The sequence below is a fragment of the Panthera uncia genome, chromosome C2, assembly GCF_023721935.1.
Source record: "Panthera uncia isolate 11264 chromosome C2, Puncia_PCG_1.0, whole genome shotgun sequence".
Classification (NCBI taxonomy): domain Eukaryota; kingdom Metazoa; phylum Chordata; class Mammalia; order Carnivora; family Felidae; genus Panthera; species Panthera uncia.
The window spans coordinates 32,566,293-32,588,311 of record NC_064810.1 but is presented as its reverse complement, the minus strand read 5'-3'; the positions used below and the strand labels follow the sequence as shown (position 1 = coordinate 32,588,311).

At 34.8% G+C, this 22,019-nt stretch overlaps 1 pseudogene; it reads left to right on the top strand.

Annotated features, from left to right (window-relative positions):
• Nucleotides 1–7,797: 7,797 nt before the first annotated feature.
• Nucleotides 7,798–8,954, top strand: LOC125922096 (heterogeneous nuclear ribonucleoprotein A1-like; annotated as a pseudogene).
• Nucleotides 8,955–22,019: the final 13,065 nt, after the last annotated feature.

Genomic DNA, 22,019 nt, shown 5'->3' with positions numbered 1-22,019 from the left:
AATATAAATACTGCAATTCCTTGGAACTAATAATTTCAATTCTAGGGGTTTATTCTGAATAGATAATAAATGTAAATGCAAAAATTCAATCAAACATTTTTTATACTTGATCTTAGCCAAAGAGCTGAGATGCGATCAAACTTTTTTTAATGATCAGATGATTCTATATAAACTAAAATTTCATAAGTAGAGGATTGACTAAATTGGGATAAATTTGGATAAATACCCCCACATATTAGTTTAGATGTTAAGAATAATTGATGAGAGGTGTCTGGATGGTTCAGTTGGTTAAGTGTCTTTCTCTTGATTTTGACTCCGGTCACGATATCAAGATTCATGGAATTGAGCCCCACATTGGGCTCTGTGCTGACAGCATGGAACCTACTTGGGATTCTCTCTCCTTCTCTCTCTGCTCCTCCCCAGGTTGTGCATGCTCATACACTCTCTCTCTCTCAAAATAAATGAATAAATATATTTTAAGAGTTTAAAATACATATGTATATATATAAATATATGATGATGACATTAAACGAGAAAAATCATAGCTGTGTGACCTTGAAAATAATTCATAAACTAAGATAGTTGTCTTTATCTATAAAATAGAGATAATGATTATTAGGATATAAGGTCATTTTAAATATTAAAAGGCATAGTAGTTATAACAACAAACATTTAACATTTGTTATATGCTGCTTATATTGCTATATGTCTGGCACATGGTAAGTGCTTACTGAATGGTAACACTTTGTATAAGGGAGAAAAAATATTTATGGATGAGAAAGAAGTCATGAAAACTTTTTAGTCACTAAAGATGTATAAAGCAGCACATCTCGTTCCATTTTTGTAAAATCATTTGCTAATGTATGTGTGTAACAGAGTGATATCTGAATGATTTTATCAGAAGGGCTAACAATGTTACAACTGGATAGTGGGTCTTGAAATTATTTTTATGTTACTGTTTGGATGTTTCAGTATTTTATTTTATTTTATATTATTTTATTTTATATTATTTTATATTATATTATTTTAATTCATTTTATTTTATTTTTATTTTAAAGAGAGGGAGAGAGTACGTGTGAGCTAGGGACAAAAGCAGAGGGAGGGAGAGAGAAAGAGAGAGAGAGAGATCTTAAGCAGGCCCACACTCAGGGCAGAGTCTGACGACATGGGGCTCTACCCCATGACCCTGGGATCATGACTGGAGCTGAAATCAAGAGTCGGATGCTCAACTGACTGAGCCACCTAGGCACCCAGAGAATGTGATAATTTTAAATTAAGCAGGTTGTGTTAAAACAGGAAAACAAATGAAACAATTTTAATTTTGGAAAACTAGTAATGTATTGCATTAACAAGTTTCCTTGTGAGTAAATTAGGAAATCTTGGTGCTATATTCAGGAGACCATTTATTTGAAAATATGAGTAAAAAAAGTAAGGGTAAGGATTATATAATTAAATAAAAGTTTTAATAGAATATAGTTTATATTCAAGGTAACTGTGTTTTTTAAAGTCTGCAGGGATACCTTGACGGCCCAGTCAGTTAAATGTCTGACTGTGGCTCAGGTCATGACCTCATGGTTAATGAGTTCAAACCCCTCATGGGGTTCTGTGCTGACAGCTCAGAGCCTAAAGTTTGCTTTGGATTCTGTGTCTCTCCCTCTCTCTGCCCCTCCCCTGCTTGCTCTCTCTCTCTCTCTCTCTCTCTCTCAAAAATAAGTGAACATTAAAAATAAATGTAAAATTGTGATCTGGCAACTCTTAGATTAGAATTAGTTGTAACAATACAAATTAAAATGCTGATTATATTTCCAGTTAATATTTTTGAGGAGCCATAGTAAATTAAGTGTTCAAATGCATAAGACTGTCTGATATGCTTACCTCTTAAGCTTTTAACCTTTATTCTCTCTTTCTTAAACATTTTGCTGTGATTCAAATCCTCTTCATTAATTTTCTAGCTATGAATATATATTTCCCTACCTTCTTTCTTTCATGAGGGCATTTTCCATTATATTTACCATTCTAAAACGGACATGGAATTTTCTTTCCTCTCACCATGATCACTCACTTTTTTCCATGATACCATCTGCCTAATAGGCTTTGCTCTTTGAGATTACCATTGTAGATTCTTCTGTACATCCCCAGAGACTGTGATCCATGTTTTCTCATCATTAATGAAAATCCTTTTCATCTGAAGCAGATTTTAGCAACAAGTTTTTTCTGCATGCTCTTATAAAATTTACATACAGAACAGTATGCTCATTTTCCATCCCTCTGGCATTAACATATATTGAGCACACAGGATTTTGTTCCCCCACCCAATTCACACTTGTAGCTCTCTATAGGATTAAAAGATTAGTGTGTATTAGCATAAACTCTAAGAAAACAAGGTGTTGTGGTATGAATTTATTTTAATCAAATAAAAAATTGTTAAGTTCATGATTGCATCAGTGATTTTTTCAAAGAAATGTCCTATGTCTTCAAGAAAATAATGTTTTAAGAATATATAACAACTATATTAGAGCAATAACACTGTAATTTTAAATAAGAATGGAAGGAAATTTCATTTTGGCACTTAGATCCAATGATAATTGGCACTGGCATATTCTAAAAACATGTGAAGGATTCCTCTTTGAGCTGAAGCAGGGCATTTTGCATCCTTAATAATCCTACATTGCATTTAAGATTGAGACCCCTGAGTCTTGCAATAACTAGCAAATCTTTCTTAATCCCCAGTTCCCTTTATCTGAAATTCTAATGCATATAGATTTACTTTATGTAACTTTTCAGCCTTTTGTGCCCTAAAACATTCTAACATTTTGAGGTCTGATAGAGAAATGATTGAAGTAGAAAGAAAACTTTATATATAACCCCTTAAACGTGTTCTTATCAAAAGCAATATTAAAAGCACTACACTATTTTGATGAAAAGATGTTACCAAGAGATAGGGATTTTAATTCTGGTTCTGGCAGTAATGGTGACCCTCGTTTCTCAGAATTTTAACTGGCTTTTATGTAAAATAAGGGGGCCATACAGGATAATTTTAAAGGTCCCCTAAAAGCTCTTTTCAAAAATCAATCTTTCTATGGTATAGGGTTATATACGCTGTATTAACAAAAAGAGTTCCAGACAAGAGGGATAGATTTAAAAATCTATGATATTATAAAATTTACCTTTGAAATTATTGGAGCTCTCTTTGATGATTCTAATAACTCAATTTTTCAAACTGATCACCATTAGATCAGAATATGTAATTATATCATTTCATTTGGAAAAGCAGTGATGTAGGTTTCATTCTGTGGTAAATATGGTTATTTCTTTCATCTTTACTTAATGGCATAGGAATTTTGAGCCATACTATATGCAATATTTTTATGTTCATAATTTTATTTCTAGTGACTCAGGCTTGGCATAATTAAAGAAGAGGACAGTCTTTAATAAGGATCAAAAAACATCTCAAATCAACAGGGTGTCAGCTTGAGTCTTCTGGGAAGTAGATGCCAAGAAAGAGCTAGAAGAGCCAAAGTTATATTGAGAGAAATGCCCATGAATGCTTAACAGAACGAGGAGCGGGGATGGGCAGGGAGAACCTTCTGACCCCTTTGCACTTGAGAAAAGAATGAGTTAAGGGAGCGGGGTAGGTAGGAGGAAGCTCACATTCCAGTACTGCTCTGAGAAAATCTCTGCCAGGCAGTAGTCATGATTATCTGTATGAGGTGCCCACATTGAGCAGAAATGGCCCAGGTCTCTTGCCCTGACTCTGTTCACTAGTTCACTGGGAGCACCTAGAAGAAAATATGTACACTTCAGTGAAAACAGAAGATGTAGCAGGTGGAAGCTATGAGCTAACTTGACCTCTTGCAGCAGGTTTTCTCTTTACAGGAGCTCTGGGTGCCACAGCTCCACGGCTGCCACAATTAGTGAAATTTACATCTCTACAACTTGACATGCTCTACTACTTGTACTCAATGTTGTATATGAAATATTTGACTCTCAGGAAAAAGCATGGAAACACTTAAAATGGAACAAAAATACATTTCTTTGTTACATTCAAAGTGGATATTCTTTTGAGAAAGAATTTTTCCCTGGACAGTTTCCTATGTCGCAAGTATCTATTAATGCTTGGTAAGACTAAGTGATTGCCTACTCTTTTAATGAATTAATTAAGATAACTGATTTGGAGGTAGCAACACTTATTGAGCATAAACTATGACACTCTATTTTATGTTTTCCCTAAATTATTTCATTTAATCTTCAACTAGTCTTGTGACATTTAAGTTCAACAAATGAAAAACTAAAATTTTTTGGTAGGAACAATGTGAACTAATTGAACCACCAGCCCATTAAAACCTACCTGTGGAAATTTTATGTTTGATTAGATGCCTTAAATTTACTAAGGATTGTCTGTCATCAGAATAAAATGGTATCAAGTCAGTTTTGCTAGAGAAATCGGGAACTTTTTCAGAGTCCTCAATGTAAGTGCAAGTTTTGGATAATGCCATATAGAAATGTGTATGGGAAATTTACCTTGAAGGAATTTATTCTAAAGTAACTTTTCACGATGTCTGCTAGGTTCATTATCATTACTGTCTAGCAGAACACAAAGTAGTATATACCACTGAGAGATTCAGGAATGCAGGTGAGAACAGACACAGGCAAAACTGTCAAGACTCGCATGTGAAGGCACACAAAGAACACGTGAAACCACAAGAAACTAAGAGAGGAAACCAGTAAAAGATGGGGTGCCTGAAAAATACAGACGAACCACAAGAAGAAAATTAAAAAATAAAATTGAGAGCTGAAAACCAATAAAATCATTAATAAAAATAATAAAATGATTTCAATATTAAAATTTGGCTTATCCAGGGGCTCCTGGGTGGCTCAGTCAATTAAGAGTCCCACTCTCTATATAGGCTGAGGTCATGATCTCAAGGTAGTGTGATGAGCCCCACATCACTCAGCAATGGAGCCTGCTTGGGATTCTCTCTCTCCCTCTCTCTCTGTCTTTCCCCCTCTCAAGCACACTCTCTCTCTCTCTTTCTCTTTCTCTAAAAATAAATGAACATCAAAAAAATAATAAAATAAAATAAAATAAACAATAAAATATAATAAAATCCAATTACGGATTTGAAATCTTCAGAAGACACAGGATAATTGTTCAAAAGCCATGAGTCTAAAGATGCATTTCCTCTTTTTTTCAGAAAAAAATGGGAATTATTTTTATATTCCACAGATTGTTATAGTGTATTAAATTAACATAAACAATGTCTAAGTATAGAATGCCATACTCTGCACAATGGATTTTACAAATTTTCAAGTAGTTTGTTGTAACAGGGTGCTGGGGAATGATAAAGAGATATATTACAGTTCTTTCTGACTTTTATTACCATACTGAGCACAATAATAGCTAATTAAAAGATTATGGTATTTTGCTTTTAGGATTTATAATTTTGGCTGCAAAAAAGATGTATATTTATCTGGAGTTTTAAATTACTATATTCCAGACAGGTAAGTCATAACTAAAGCATATTTTCTGCATAAAGATGGGTAACATATTTATTACTTCCACTGTGTTTTTTATTTCAAAACTTCAGCATCATTAATCAAGCTATAATTTAATTTTGATTAAAGTGGATTATCTATTGAGTTGAAACATAAAATATATTAAGATAGATCTACTAAAAATTTAACTGTCCAGATGCACTGTTAATTTGCACTGAAATAAAACACCTGTACTATCTATAGGTATAACAATGTATGATGCCAAACTTCAAAAATAATACAAACATTATTATAAATAAAACTATTTAGATTAACTTTAATAAAGAAGAACACTACAGCTGAGAATCAACCTCATACAATACCAAAGCAAAATTAATCTAATTAATCCATCAAAATTAATCAAATAGTATTAATTTTTAAAACAGTTATAATTATAGTTAAAATAAATCTAAATAAAATAAATATTATTAACTTTAATACATGTGTGCTCATTATGTAATTACCGATATTTAACATTCAATATTATCATTCTTGCTAAATAATATAATCAAGATAACTTTTTTTAGAATTTTATTCACACAGTTTTAATTTTCAGCAGACGCAAAACTTAATCTGAGTGCCAAAAAATCAATCTGACATTTGCTAAGGATTTAATCACATATAATACAAAATATTAAAATAAATAATATTTTGTGTTCATTCTGTTCTGATTCAGTTAAGCAAGATTGGTAGGCTCTTCTAAAAGTTTTATATAAAAATTATGTGGGAATAATTTAAATAATCTAAACATTAATTATACCTTAATATATATTTTCCCGATGATTTTAGTACTCTAGCCTCTTAGTTACTTTATTGGGCATATTTCCAATCTTCTCCCCTGGATTCTAAGTACATTGAATTGAAAACGATGCCTTGTCAATATGCATTTCTTAATGTTGAATAGTTATATAAAGACAATAGAGCATACTTCCCCAAAACAGACTAGGCCCACCCGTGCTCAAATGATTCGGCTGCCATTTCTGGAAAACCACTTAAACTGTATGGGTTCCAATTTATTGACGGAAAATATGGCGTCTATATCACGTGACTGATACAAGGACAAAATTCCAGAAGATACAAAAGTACCTATATGGCATTACATGTACTAAATATACAGTAAATTCTGGCTTTTAATTATGAATGCACACACACTAAGCAAGTGCTGTCTGATAAAGCAGGTGTCATAAGAGGGACTATTATTTAGGATAGAAAGTTATACTTCCCATAACTAATATTTTAAATCATCTTATGCTTTAAAAACTCAATTCAAATCTGAAAAGAAAAGAAAGGATATATTTTCAACAAATCATGGCATTTTACCACAGATTAGAATGAAAGTGTCTCCAGTTCTAGATGATGCATCAGGATTTATACAACAGAAAAGTGTCAAAATTATTTTTTCTCTCGTGCTGTAACTAATTTTTATTTTCAGAAAACAATTCTCTATTATAAATTAGATAATTCTGAAAGAATGATTACCACAATTGCTGAAAGTTTGTTTTCAAAAACGTTTCTTACTCTCCTTCTATCATTTATCCTTGTCATCAGAGTTATAAACTTAACGTGTAAAGAATTCCACTCTCTTCTGTTTTTGCTCCCACACTTCTTTTATAGCATGTCAATTACATATGGTTGAAAGAGGTTTTTGTTTTCGTTTTTTCTCTCCCAAGATCACACTGAAAAAATACAGAGTGAGCAAGGATTTGAATGCGAAGATTTTACCTAATGTATTCCAGGTATTTACTGAATCACAGAATTCTACTTTTTGATACTTATTTTCAGTAGCTGTACACAGAATGAGATTTATTTATCATGTAAACTAATTCATTCACCTCAGAGTGATTTTCAGAAATCTATTACCTTACAATCTTTCCCCACAATAGTATTTATTTAATACTTGAAAGGGAGAAATAAAAAAGGAAAACAAAAGAAAGAAAGCTATATTCTTTATTTGAGCACGGTTTTGTTTGAATTCATTTGTATGATAATTTAATCCCAAGAGATATATTTCTAATTTATTTTATAGAAATAGTAAAAAAAAATCATTTGGAAATAGTAAAAGCAATACAGAAGGACATCATCTGAAAAATCCCTTTCCTACAATCCCTTCCAAATAATACAACTTCGTATAATAACACTGTGAAAATTTTAAATATATAAGCTCCCAATACTTTCACTAAGCTTCTATGAGAAGTAAATTGACTTTCTGCCCATGGAAGCCACTGAGGAAGCACCGTTAACGTCTCCCTGTCCACCGCCATCATGTCTGAGTCAGAGTCTCCCAAAGAGCCTGTTCAGCTGCTGAAGCTTTTCTTTGGAGGTCTGAGCTTTGAAACAAGCGAGGAGAGTCTGAGGAGCCATGTTGAGCAATATGGAACTCTTAGCGGACTGTGTGGTAATGAAGACCAAAACACCAAGAGCTCCAGGGGCTTTGGCTTTGTCATGCATGCCACTGTGGAGGAGGTGGGCGCAGCCATGAATGCAGGGCCACACAAGGTAGATGGAAGAGTTGTAGATCCAAAGAGGACTGTCTCCAGAGAAGATTCTCAAACACCCAGTTCCCACTTAACTGTGAAAAAGATTTTTCACTGGTGGCATTAAGGAAGACACAAGAGATTATTTTGAACAGTATGAGAAAATTGAAGTGATTCAAGTCGGTCATGACTGACTGAGGCAGTGGCAAAAGGAGAGGCGGTGCTTTTATAACATTTGATGACCTTGACTCTGTAGACAAGATTGTTATTCAAAAACACCGTACTGTGGGGACACCTGGGTGGCTCAGTCAGTTGAGCATCTGACTTAGGCTCAGGTTCACTCAGGTCATGATTTCGTTTTGTGAGGCTTTGGGCTCTGTGCTGGCAGCTCAGAGCCTGGAGCCTGCTTCAGATTCTGTGTCTCCCTCTCTCTCTGCCCCTTCCCCACTCACACTCTGTCTTTCTCTCTCAAAAATAAATAAATTAAAAAAAAATAACTTAAAAAAATAAAATTTAAAAATACCATACTGTGAATGGCAATGACTGTGAAGTAAGGAGAGCTGTATCTAAGCAGGAGATGGCTGATGTTTCATCCAGCCAAAGAGGTCAAAGTATTCTGGAAACTTCGGTGGTGGTCATGGAAGTGGGTTAGGTGGGAATGACAACTTTGGCCACAGAGGAAACTTAGGTTTCCCTATGATGACAGCAGGGATGGCTGTAACAGATTTAGTACTGATGAAAGCAACTTTGGTGGTGATAGACGCTATAATGAATTTGGCAATTACAACAATCTTCAAATTTTGGACCCAGGAAGGAGGAAATTTTGGAGGCAGAAGCTCTGGCCCCTATGGTGGTAGAGGCCAATACTTTGCCAAACCATGAAATCAAGGCAGCTAGGAGAGTTCCAGCAGAAGCAGTGGCTATGGCAGTGGCAGGAGGTTTTAATTACTGTCAGGAAACAAAGCTTAGCAGGAGAGGAGAGCCTAAGAAGTGACAGGAAGCTACAGGTTACAACAAATTTGTGAACTCAGCCACGCACACTGGTCGCAGGGCCTAGCTGCTACAAAGACATGTTTTAGACAATACTCATGTGTATGGGCAAAAACCTCTAGGACTGTATTTTTGACTAGTTATACAACAGGTTATTTTAGTTTCTGTTCTGTGGAAAGTGTAAAGCATTCCAACAAAGGGTTTTAATGTACATTTTTTTTTTGCATCCATGCTGTTGATTGCTAAATGTAATAGTCTGATCATGATGCTAAATAAATGGGTCAGAAAGAAAGAAAGAAAGAAAGAAAGAAAGAAAGAAAGAAAAAAGAAGGAAGGAAGGAAGGAAGGAAGGAAGGAAGGAAGGAAGAGAAAGAAAGAAAGAAAGAAAGAAAAAAAGAAGGAAGGAAGGAAGGAAGGAAGGAAGGAAGGAAGGAAAAGAAAGAAAGAAAGAAAGAAAGAAAGAAAGAAAGAAAGAAAGAAGAAAGAAAGAGAAAGAAAGGAAAGGAAGACTCTGAGTTGTAGGAAATGATCCTTTGAGATTATTACAAAGCAAGGAGATCCCTAACATTAGATAACAGCTTGTACAATGAAGAAGGCAACAGAGTATTTATATGTTAGCTGTACTAAAACACACTGAAAATATAAACAGTACCTACATTTGCATAAAAGGTCTGTATGCCATATTTCTACTTAACCTTACTTTGTCATTATCAGAATGATCATAACTAAATTCTGATTTTAAGGAAACTTCCCTATGAATTTCTACTTTAATAAGTTTATTCTAATGTAATTCTCGGTCTTGATACAATGATGTTTATAGTTCATGAAATAAACTTCCATTCAGAAATCAAATTTGAATTTCCTCACCAACCTTGTAATCTATAACTCAGTGACAAAGCTGTCACAGATCTTGATGTAGTAACAGTAGTATGGGTAGTTCTTATGTACCTGAAGTTGGAAAAATATATTTACTTTCTTGTGTTAATTTCAGTGCAAGTCAAAATTAATATTATTGTGTATGGGAAAAATAATTTCGTGCATAAAGCATAGTATTTAGGGTCATTTCTCACTATTAACAATTCCTGGTGTATCCATCTAGAAACCTACTCTTCCTATCATTTTCTTTTACACAAGCAATCTATTCTCCAATTTGCTTTATGGATATCAACATACCTTGACTGTTGAATTATTACTTAAGGCTGAACTGTCAGACACATGATTTATAGATCCTACCCAACGTGACTGCCACGTCAGCATCAGTGTCTGGGAAGTTCCCAAACAATCAGACTTGACTTCCTGTTACTCTCCTTTCTACATTGGGAGGCATTTGGGTTCTGGAATGACCATTGAACGCGACCTGCAATACAAGTCAGTCTAGTGTAAGTGGCTTAAGTTCAGGATTTATTTTGTGTATCTTGTTAAAAGAATTCACTGAGACAAATTGAGACTATCCTAACAGCTTTAAGGTTATCTTCCAGCTAGAAAATGCAATCAGAATACACAGAGGAAGAGGGCAAAGGAGGTCAAAACTGCCTAAACCATTGTGAGGAAGGCAGAACTTTACAGACTTGCTTTTTTACTCAGTCTTTCCTAGCTATGCTTCTATATCAGTAACCGGAAATCTCCTTCATCCCTTGTAAAGGCAGGGTTGTCTACTACTAACCTAGTAGTTAAACGTAGATGTTCCATGTTTTCTAAATATATTACCAGAACTTTATTATTGAACTCTATATTTACCTCAATTCTATACTAAATGCTGAAATTGCAACCCAATATTTTTATAGCTTTTTCTATTACAGCTATGGGTGACCTTGGAATGAAGGTCTGGAAAATGATAAATAAAAATGATAAACAAATATACATATATATGCAAAAGACATCCAAGAAGTCTCCTTAAAAGAAATTTTAGGGGTGCCTGGGTGGCTCAGTTGGTTAAGCAGCTGACTTGGGCTCAGGTCATGATCTCGCTTTTTGTGAGTTTGAGCCCCGTGTTGGGCTCTGCACTGACAGCTTTGAGCCTGGAGCCTGCTTTGGATTCTGTGTCTCCCTCTCTCTCTGCCCCTCCCCCACATGCACTCTGTCTCTCAAAAATAAATAAACATTCAAAAATTTTTAAAAAAAGAAAAATTTAAATCCCTAAATGTCTAACTGCTGGGACAAGCGATACATAATTAAAATTTTGGTAAGTATCCCAATGTTGACAATGTATGAGGAGGCTTTAAAAAAACAATGCCTGTTTTTTTCACACCCTGACAGAAATAGTTTCTGTCACACCCTGACAGAAAAAGTTTCAACCTTTTTCATCTTTGCCAAGTTGATAACTAAAAGTAATGTTTTTCATTAGTTTTTTTCTTTATTTGTGAATGAATTTCTATCACATACAATTAGGTTTGTCCTCATAACAAAAGAAAATACAAAGTAACACAGGTTCAAATCACAGAATGTTGCATTTCTCTCCTGTTAAAAACAAAACAGAAGACTTTGGGAGGTAGGGAACCCCGGGATATGGCAGCACCACAAAACTGACTGTGTTCCAGGCTTATGTCTCTAACCTCATGTTCATGTTCCAAACATCGTCTGGAGACTCAACTATCATAGTGCGTTCAAAAAATGAATTAAGAGAAAGCAAGAAGAACAATCAAGATTTGACCCTTCTTTTAAAGCAGATTTCCTGGCTATCTCCCAACACTTTCATTTACATATAATTTTGAGACCTAAAGTCAAATGGCCACAAGCTGCAACTATAAAGCAAGTTTATTTATTTTATTTTATTTTATTTTTATTTTATTATTAAGTAATTATTTTTTAAGTAATTAATTTTTTTTTCTAAGAAAGACGGGAGAATGACTACTGGCAGACAACTAGAGGTCTCCAAGTTGAAACCCTTCTCATGGGTTTAAAAAACATTTGTGTATCAATTTTTTTCCTCTGGAATTCATATTCCTGTTAATGACATATTTTCTGTTTTTCGTTATGTTGGTTTTAACAGTCCTTTCTATGTTCAGACATCAAAATTTTTGTCAGATATTTGAGGTGCAGTTATATTTTTTCCTAGTTTTTCATTTTTCTTTTGATTTACTTTCCTGCTCAGTATGCTTTTAGACTCTATATAGTTGAACTTTTCATAAAGATCATTATTTAAAGGTTAGAAGGATGGCAGTTTTGTTTTGTTTTCTAAAAAAAAAATAGATAACACCAATTCATATACATTCGGCTAAATAGTGTTACAAAAGTATTCTGATGGTTGTTAAAAAGAAGATTGCAGTCGGGACTATTGCAATAAGGGAGGTCAGGCTCAACTCTGACTACCGGGATAAGTGGGAGTTTATAGCCAAGCAGCAGAGCCAGAAGCTCAGTGGATGGATGGAAAATACTAAAAGGAGACAGACATCAAGGGTAAGGTGATTCTTGCTACATTCATTTAACAGGATTAGTGTGATCAGATATCAATGGTGGAGGGATTGCCATTAAAGTGACTTAGCAGGATTCTTGCTACATTTGGGTCAGGTAGGCGGAGGATGAATTGACCCAAGATGAAGCCTTGTCTAAAAACAGGATAATGGGAGCCTAACTGAAGTTTCATAAAGAAAAGAGTCTTTGTCATTAATTTTAGGGTAAAAGGAACAAGGCAAAAATGAAACTTACTTGCAGATAACCCCATTTATTTTGACTTCCAACTGGAGACAGATTATACTGGGCTACTGAATATCCCTTGATAATAAAATAAATCAGTATATATGCATTTTTAAAATGCTGGAAAAGAGAAAGCAGGGCAAGCAGAACAAATTAAAATCTATATAGCTGTCATTTGGGATATATAATACCCACACATCAGAAAGCATGTGAGTGATCTTTTTTTAATAAAATGTAGAGATGTTTGGGTGGCTCAGTCAGTTGAGCATCTGACTTTCGCTCCAGTCCTGATCTCACAGTTCATGGGCTTGAGCCTCATGTCAGGCTCTGTGCTGACAGTCTACTTTGCATTCTGTGTCTCCCTCTCTCTCTCTGCCCCTCCCCCCCCCAACACACTGTTTCTGTCTCTCTCTCTCAAAAATAAACATTAAAAAATTAATATATATATATCAGTAATAAATTGTTAAATGTAATAAATTTTGAATTCATAAACAATGACCTATAGTTTTCAAGATACGTCCAACCCGTAAGCAAAATAAAGTATTTAAGACTGAAAGATTATAACAATTTGGGTCTTATCTGCTTTGTGAAACTTTTCATATTAAAAAAAAAAAGATGCATGAAATTAAAACCAAAGAGATGTGATTCTATTGTTTCAACTAACAGTTTGACTTAATTTGGAAAAACAAAAAGATATACTTTATTAGTGAAGAAAAAAGACACCAAAAGTATTTGTTCTTATATATCATCTGAGATGTCAAAAGAAAATTACAAACAAATCATAGTTTTATTATACAGTAGAAAAAATATATATGTATATATGTCAACCTTATATTATTATTTTGATGATTGCTATATCATACGTAGAAAGAAATTTTAAAAATTAGTATTTTTAGGGTACACTTGTTAATATAGTAGGGAAAATATGCATATAAAATATATACACATGCATAGTAATAAAATTGCTATAACATTTTATCTGAAAAAATAAAAAGATGTTTTATCTTTTTAACTCAAAAGAAAAAATAATATGTCATCATATTTTGCATTAGAAACTTATTATGGCAGCAATTTCTTTCTAGTTCTGTTATTCTTAATAAGTACATGAAAACATTATATCTAGAAACCAATTTCACTGTCATTACGTTTAGACGAATAAAGGATGACTGGGTCTCTGTACAATTACAAAGCTGTAATGCAGACACTTTTTTAATTCCTGATGAATGAAATGAAGCACTCATTACATTGCATAAATTAATTGGTAACCACGTAATCCACATAATTCCAATGAAATCACAATGAATTTTGTGGAATTAACAGCTCCAGACCATCTTGCAATTATGTTAGCAGCACTGTTTCTCACATAAAAATGTCATAGAAAATAAATGATGTTAATATTTACCCTATGAATAACAGTTTCATAGTCCACATGGTGAGTTAAACCACTAATGGCTAATCAGAAGTGATAAAATAGTGATGCCAATGAAATGTAACTGACTATAAGAAAAAAAAATGCTATGGCTATGGATTAGTAAACTAAATTCAACATACAAAACAAGTAACAAATCCCAAATAAACTGATTAAATTAATAGGACCTGCTGTTTTCTTTTCCTTTCTTTGTTTTTTTTTTTTGGGGGGGGTGATGGAGAGGGAGTACAGGTGGGGGAAATGTGCATACACAGAGAGAGAAAATCTCAAGTAGCCTCTGCATTCAGCACAAAGCCCAGTGTGGGGCTCAATCATATGACCCTGGGATCATGACCTGAGCCCAAATCAAAGTTGGATGCTCAACCAACTGAGCCCCAGAGATGCCCCTGGAGCTGCTGTTTTCTTAAGACATTATGTATTATAATCATATTGAGACAGTTATACTGACCAATACCCACAATTTCATATCCATGAACAGAGTCTGAATGCAAAACTCCTTTTCATCCATAAATGATTGTATATATCTCCACCTTTTATGTTAATGTTTGCTTCATTGGGAGTATGTTTTCTTTTTTAATTATATAAAAGTGTATATTCTTTATATTTTTATAAAAATTGTCAGATTAAATATTTTTAAAGTATATCTCTTGTTTTGGAAGTTGATGTTAATTTTACATACATGTCCCATGGGCAGTTGACAAATATTTATTATAATCATGTAGTGCTTAATTATTCAAAGTAGTTAGAAAATAAAAATTGATTTCCCTACTCTTAAAATGCTTTTATAAAATACATTCTTAAAAATATAAACAAAGACTTGACAAGTTCTCAAATAGCACAAACATACACATACACACATACCACACAGATACACACACACAAATATACATACTCACACACAGGTAATTTATCTTCAGGGCATGTTGACATGGCTAAATGTTATATTGGCAAGTAATCTGGATTTCTCACTGGATATTCTTCTCATGGTCGCTGTGCTGAATATTCTTGGTAAGTTACTAAGGCTGAATATTCTTGGTAAGTTACTAAGTCTCTAACAAGTTTCACCAGAATTTGATCTAACAGCAAAGACAACAAAAGGATTTTGTCTTGAGGACCAACCAACTCTGATTCACTGATAGTATCTGCTTAGATTATTATGTTGAAAAGGATACTAACATTGTAAATAAGTTTAGCAACAAAGATCATTAAGAATATGATATTCTTTCTCCATTCTTTTACTCAGTACAAATGAAGACTTGGCCTGGATCATCTTAGAAAACCAACTAGTTTATTCATGGCCATTTATCAAGAAAAAAACTAATTTCCCTGTCTTCTCTGCACACTCATTTTTTTATACATATTGTAAATTCATTACATAGAAATTATCACAACTTTTAATTATTTTAAAAGTCATTCTCTAGTAGAGTGTGAACTTCCCTATGGTATTGTTTTTAATAGTACATGCTCAATAAATGTTCATTTCATGAATAAATGGATGAACAGGTGGTGTTGTTTTGAGGTTTAGAGATTAATATTTTCTTAGTGGAAGCAACCCAAAAGCAACTATTGAAGATAGAATTTAGTCCTAAGGCCAAATACATGATCCATGTGTTAAATCAAGTTGGCATCGTATATATTTCCTATTCTAATGGACTGTGTAATTTAATTCATCAAAAAAGATCTCTGCTCTGCCAAAGGCAGCTCTTTCATTTAACCTTATCATATGGTTTGGAAAGAGCTTTCTTTGTTTCCTGAATGAGCTCAGCTTAATTTCTCCTGAATTCAGCCAAATTGGAGAGAATGGTAAAGATATAGATGGCAGAGAAAGAATGCAACCATGAGCTTCTACAAAATAATTATTAATTCAGAATGTTATTGAGTACTAGACAGTATTGGAAAAGAGCTTAGTCATGCCATACAAAATGAAAAATGGCACATAACCCTGAAAGCAATACATTTCTCAAATTTCAAAAATACCTACTTTAACAAGAGATGTGCCACGCACATGTCATTGTTGGCCTTTATGTGTAAAAGTTTACATGTATTTGTATTCATCTCCCTGCTCATTTTATATAGTATATTATGTGCCCTTTTTGTGTGTCATTGATTCTTCAAGACAGTGAGGATTCAAAGAAAATTAATATAGAAAATCTTCCATAGAGTCCATTTGATTTCACCTTGCTAGGTTGTTAAGAATGTGATAAGGATGGATTTATGCTGCTCAAGTATAGCATTGGGTTCAAAGAATGAAATAATGCTGCAATCTCTTAACATATACTGTTTAGAAGTTAGATAGTAAAATAATTCTTTTCTTTAACATTTATTTATTTTTTAGAGAGAAGACTGACAGAATGCGAGCAGGGGGAGGGGCAGAAAGAGACGGATACACAGAATCCTAAGCAGGTTCCAGGCTCTTGACCTGTCAGCACAGAGTTGGATGTGGGGCTCGAACTCACCAACCACGAAATCATGACCTGAGCTGAAGTTGGATACTGAACCGACTGAACCTTCCAGGTACCCTGGAAAATACCTCTTTATACGGAAAACACTGCAAAGTATTTTTGTGAGCAAACATTTCTTTAATTCTGTTATTTTAGAGAAAACGATATATTGAAGGTCATGGAATTCTCCTTAGTAATTTCTAATTAATATTAATAGTACAGCTAACACATCAAACATACTGTCCCCCATTTCTTCATTAAAAAATTGAGCATATACTTTGTGTCAAGCCCTGGGATATAAAAATGAAAACATCATACTCTCTGCCCTTGATAAACTCATATTTTGCTGAATTTTTTTTCTGATATATGCAAAATAGACGCTAATAAGATGCTTGTTTCACCCTGAGGTGTTCAGAGAAAGTTTTGCCGAAAAGTAGAGGAGCTGGAATAATAATGGCAAAAGCAATTTCAATAGAAAGCACAGCGTGTGTAAAAGTAAGGGGAAAATAGCAACAAGATATGTTGACAAACAATACTATAAAAGGAGCACACATTATTTGCAGGGGAGGGGTTGCACATGAGAACTTTCTGCTTTTTACAATACTATGAACTGATCCAATATGAGCCCCTTGTGTTTCAAACCATAGGAATGTGACCTTAAAAAGAAGGAGGAGGAGGAGGAGGAGGAGGAGGAAGAGGAAGAGGGGGAGTGGGAGAGGGAGAAGGAGAAGGAGAAGAAGGAGAAGGAGAAGGAGGAGAGGAAGAAGAAGGAAAGATAATTTTGAAAAACTAGTGACATGTCTTAGCATCTCTTGGTTGGTAGCTGTTATCACTTTAATCTCTGTATCCTTTATTTCATGGCCTTCTTCCTTATGTATGTCTATGTGTCTTTAAGTGTCCTTATAAGGGCACCAGTCATTGAATTCAGGAAATTACTGTGAAATCCAGTATGACCTCATTTTAATTTTGTTACATATTCAAATACCCTATTTCCAAATAAATTTATATTTACAGGTACCAGGGCTGAGATCTTCAACATATCTCATTTGGGGGGAAGGTGGGGGAAGGTACAATTTAACTCACAAGACAAACTAAGGGAATTTTCATGATATTGCATGACACAAGATCTGCATCATATATATGTGAAGAGTCCACATTTATATTACCTTTCTAGTGAAATAGTTGCCAATGTGAATGATTAACATAAAAAGTAATTTCAAACTGGTTGAATTCCCAGAGCTTCTAAAAAGGCAAATGAAAAATTCCTTTCTTAGTGGCATTCATACAACCCAATATGAGACTACTACAGAAAAACAAAAACAAAATCAAACAAAACACAGTCATTAAAAATCACACCACGAAGTGAGCCACCATTAGGGACAATCAGCTGACACAATGAATAAACAGGATGGAAGAGGAATATGTCTAGATTCAGCACATCTGTTCATCACTGCAGTTCCCCAAGATCCACTTCTATCGTGGATGCTGGTGGCCACCTCAAGCAAGTACATCAGGAAATCTACTCTCTGGTTCCAATCATCTTTTACTCTTGGAATAGGGTTCTTTTAAGAGACAGAAACCAATCCCACTTTAATGCAACGCTTATATTCTCATAGTGATTTCTATAGGACAATGCCTCATATGGTAATCCTTTTAGGCCAGTTTTCCACTGTCTTCCTGCCTGACTGTATGACCAAGCCATTGGCTACTGCCCATGGATCAGTAAGAACTGAAACACTGGGGCAAACAGCATGGAGTTTTATCCCACCACGCTGACATGTGTTTACCTTCCTCAATCAGAGTGGTAGTTTTCCAAACTGCGTGTTATCCATTCACTTAAGAACTGTTACCCATAAACTAAGCAGCTCTTAGTTGGTCAATCAAGAGCTGTTTATAGGCCACCACCCAAATGGTAACAAGATCAGGCAGCTCTTCAGGTGGTTTCATGGTCCTAGGGAAAGAGAGTCAACTTGCTTGTGAACGTATTGAGTACTTCTTTGTATTCCCCTATATGTCACATGTTCCCATGCAAACTGTTTTCATCTTATTATGGAACACTTCTGGACACTCTCCTTCCCTTTGGGTTGTTTCTCTGACATCACCCAAGAAATCATGGATATTTCAGGTTTTAAGAATACTTTATGTCATTCACTCATGGAGGCAATTTCACTTAATGTCTGATAGCAAGCTAGTAAATTGCCTTCAAATAGAAATTCTCTGATCCAAAATCCCAGGAATCATTGCTTGGTGGTGCCCACAGGTTTTGCTATAAGCCCTTGTCTGCATAAGGACTTCAAGACTCCTTTCATGTAGTTTTATTATAGGAGTTTCACAATATTTCCAAGTGTGAAGTATGTGTCCCCCCACATCCAAATAAACCAACTAGATCCTGATATTCTAGTGTATTTTGTCCAATAGACGGTTTTAAATTAACACCTTGTGTGGGATCTGGTACTCCTATCGGTTTTCATTTGGCATGTTCAGTCAAGACTAGTCTGAAAGTAGATTTACATGCCTTCTATTTTATAATACTGAGTAGTGAAAACATTCCTGTTAGACATAATACCCATTCCCATAATACGTTCAGATAAAAAGATATAATCATTTCACATAAAGCCTATTTAAACGTCTCAATTTTCATCCAAACTTTAATTCTATAATTTTTTGCATGTCTATATTCTTCCAGCCTGTGGGCCTCATTAAGATTTTATCAACAGGTTTTGAAAACACAATGCATGGGACTCCCGTGTCAAGGAGTTCCAGAAACTTCACTTTTCCACCTCCTGATCATTTCACACACTCAAATGAATATGGCCTTTGCTACCCAGTCGGGTGCCTGGCCGAGGGACACAGGCCACGTCATTAGTCCCTGTATCAATTAGAATGTAGGACTATCAACCCAAATTGAGGATAGGTTTCTCATTGCCTTCAAGGTTTTTTTTTTTTCCCCACACTCGTTTGAATAAGGCAGATTTGTTTAGGGGTCTTTAAGTTTGTTGGTCCAGTAAGGGCTTCCATCAGACAACCTAGATTTCAAGACTGTAGACCTACGATCTGTATTTTGATCTCACCAATGTATGCTTTATTCATCCCATTTCTTTGTTTTTTTTTTAAGTTTTTTTTTTTTTTTGGGGAGAAAACCCCAAGCGGGGGGGGGGGGGGCAGAGAGAGACAGAAAGAGAGGGAGAGAACCTCAAACAGGCTCTGCACCATGAACATGGAGCCTGACATGGGGCTTGAACTCACGAACCCAGATCATGACCTGAGCCAAAATCAAGAGTTGGACACTTAACTGACAGAGCCACCCAGGTGCTCATATTCATCTCATTTCTTAATAACAGTTTATTATTTCTTAATAAAAGTTTCCACTTTACTGAGAGAAATGTCTTTTGTCTTTCTTTTCTCTTTCCCCATTGTTTTGCCCATTCTCTTATGAATTATTGCAACCTTTGCAATCTGTTTTTTCAGCATAACATTCCTCTTTGGAAGAGTACATGAGGATAGGGGTTGTACCATGGCCAGCGGAATCCAGGCTTGTCCTGGTCAGCTTCTGTCCCATCACTCTCTCTTACTTTCATTTTCACTATTACAGAGAACAAGAACCAAGGGAATGCATAATTTACCTTTTTTTTGGTGCATGTGCCACTTGTCCTTCATTTTCTTATGCATTCAATAAGCCAATTCCTTGGAATCTGGATTCACCATTTCTAATTTCCATTGGTCATTTTTCCTGCCAGCAGGATTCAGAGCCCATCTCCCATTCCACACCGTGGGTGCCCCCTACCTCCCAAGAATCAAAGGTTTCACATTTCCCAACCTTTTACCCTTTCTCTTCCCAAACCATGTGATCCAGTGAGTCAGCATCATTGGATGTCCAAATGTCTTGTGTCTTTTGCACTACTTAAGACTGTACTTTAAACTGACAACAGTGCAGTGGAGCTGAGAGGAAAGAAAAAATACTAATTAAAAAGGTGTCAAGATAATCACATTTGCCTTTCTAAATGACTCTCTTGGAGAGCCTAAATTTGAAGTGATGAGGTTGACATACGGAATTCATAGGCAGGCTCTTTCAGCAATCCAAGTATGAATAGAAAAACAGTCTTAAACTAAAGTGGGACACCTACCTAACTCAGTCAAAAGAGCTTGCAACTCTTGATATCAGGGGTCATGAGTTTGAGCTCCACACTGGGTATACAGATTACTAACACAAAATAAAATGTAAAGGATAAATAAACAAACAAACTCAAACTAAAGTGATGCCAAGGGAAAGTGATCTGAATTAAAATTTTAAAAGTTATAATGGAAAACTGAGAGGTCAATTAAATGTGACAGGTAAAAAGGAATGGTGTAACTAATTGGATTCTGCCTTTGACAGATAGTAAATTTTCACTTAATTGACTAATTTAGACCAGAAGTAGTGTTGCATTTGAGATTCTTGTGAGAAATATAAGCAGAAATATACATTTGGCAGCATTTTCTATATTTTAGCAAACAAATCAGGATTAGTGTCATTACTGGTGAGTCGTCAGAAAGTAGTTCATGAACTGAGACTCAAGAGGAAGAAAATAAAAGGCTTAAAGAAGAAACTCTTAAAATTATCCATATTTGAGGGCCAGGGGGAAGGAAAGGGGAAGAAGAACCAGAGTAGACGATGATTAGTAAAGCTAGAGAAAGAAGCACTTCTAGGAGTAAGTCATTAATAAAGTTAAATGTTGCAGAAAGATGAAGACTAAAGAGAACCTTAGAACTTGTATAAAATATTTTCATTTAATGTGTTAATAAACAGGCACATAAGTTACTATATGATACCTTTTTGGTAATAGTATTTCTTCATTATAGACTTTATTTATAATGTTATACATTTTTTTAAGTTTATTTATTTTAAGAGGAAGAGTGCACACTAGTGGCAGAGGGATAGAGAGAAGGAGAGAGAGAATCCCAAGCAGACTCTGCACCGTCAGCACAGAGCCCGACATGGGACTCGAACTCATGAACTGTGAGAACATAAGCTCAGTCGAGATCATGAGTCAATGCTTAACTGACTGAGCCAGCCAGGTGCACCTAGAATGTTATACATTTTACTTGTACATTTGAAACATTATTCTAAGAAAAAATATTCTGCATTTGCTTGCTAAGTCTTCCATAACAAAGTACCATATATATGGTGGCTTAAACAAGAGAAATTTACTGTCTCAGTTCCAGATGTTAGAAGTTCAAAATCAAAGCAGGGGTGTTTCTTCAAGTTGTGTTACAAAGTTGTAACCATCAAGACAGTTTGGTATTGGCACAAAAACAGACAGATAGACCAATGGAATAGAGAACCCAGAATTGGACCCACAAATGTATGGCCAACTAATCTTCAACAAAGCAGGAAGGGGTATCCAATGGAAAAAAAGACAGTCTCTTTAGCAAATGGTGCTGAGAGAACTTGACAGTAACATGCAGAAGAATGAAACTGGACCACTTTCTTACACCATACACAAAAAACAAATTCAAAATGGATGAAAGACCTAAATG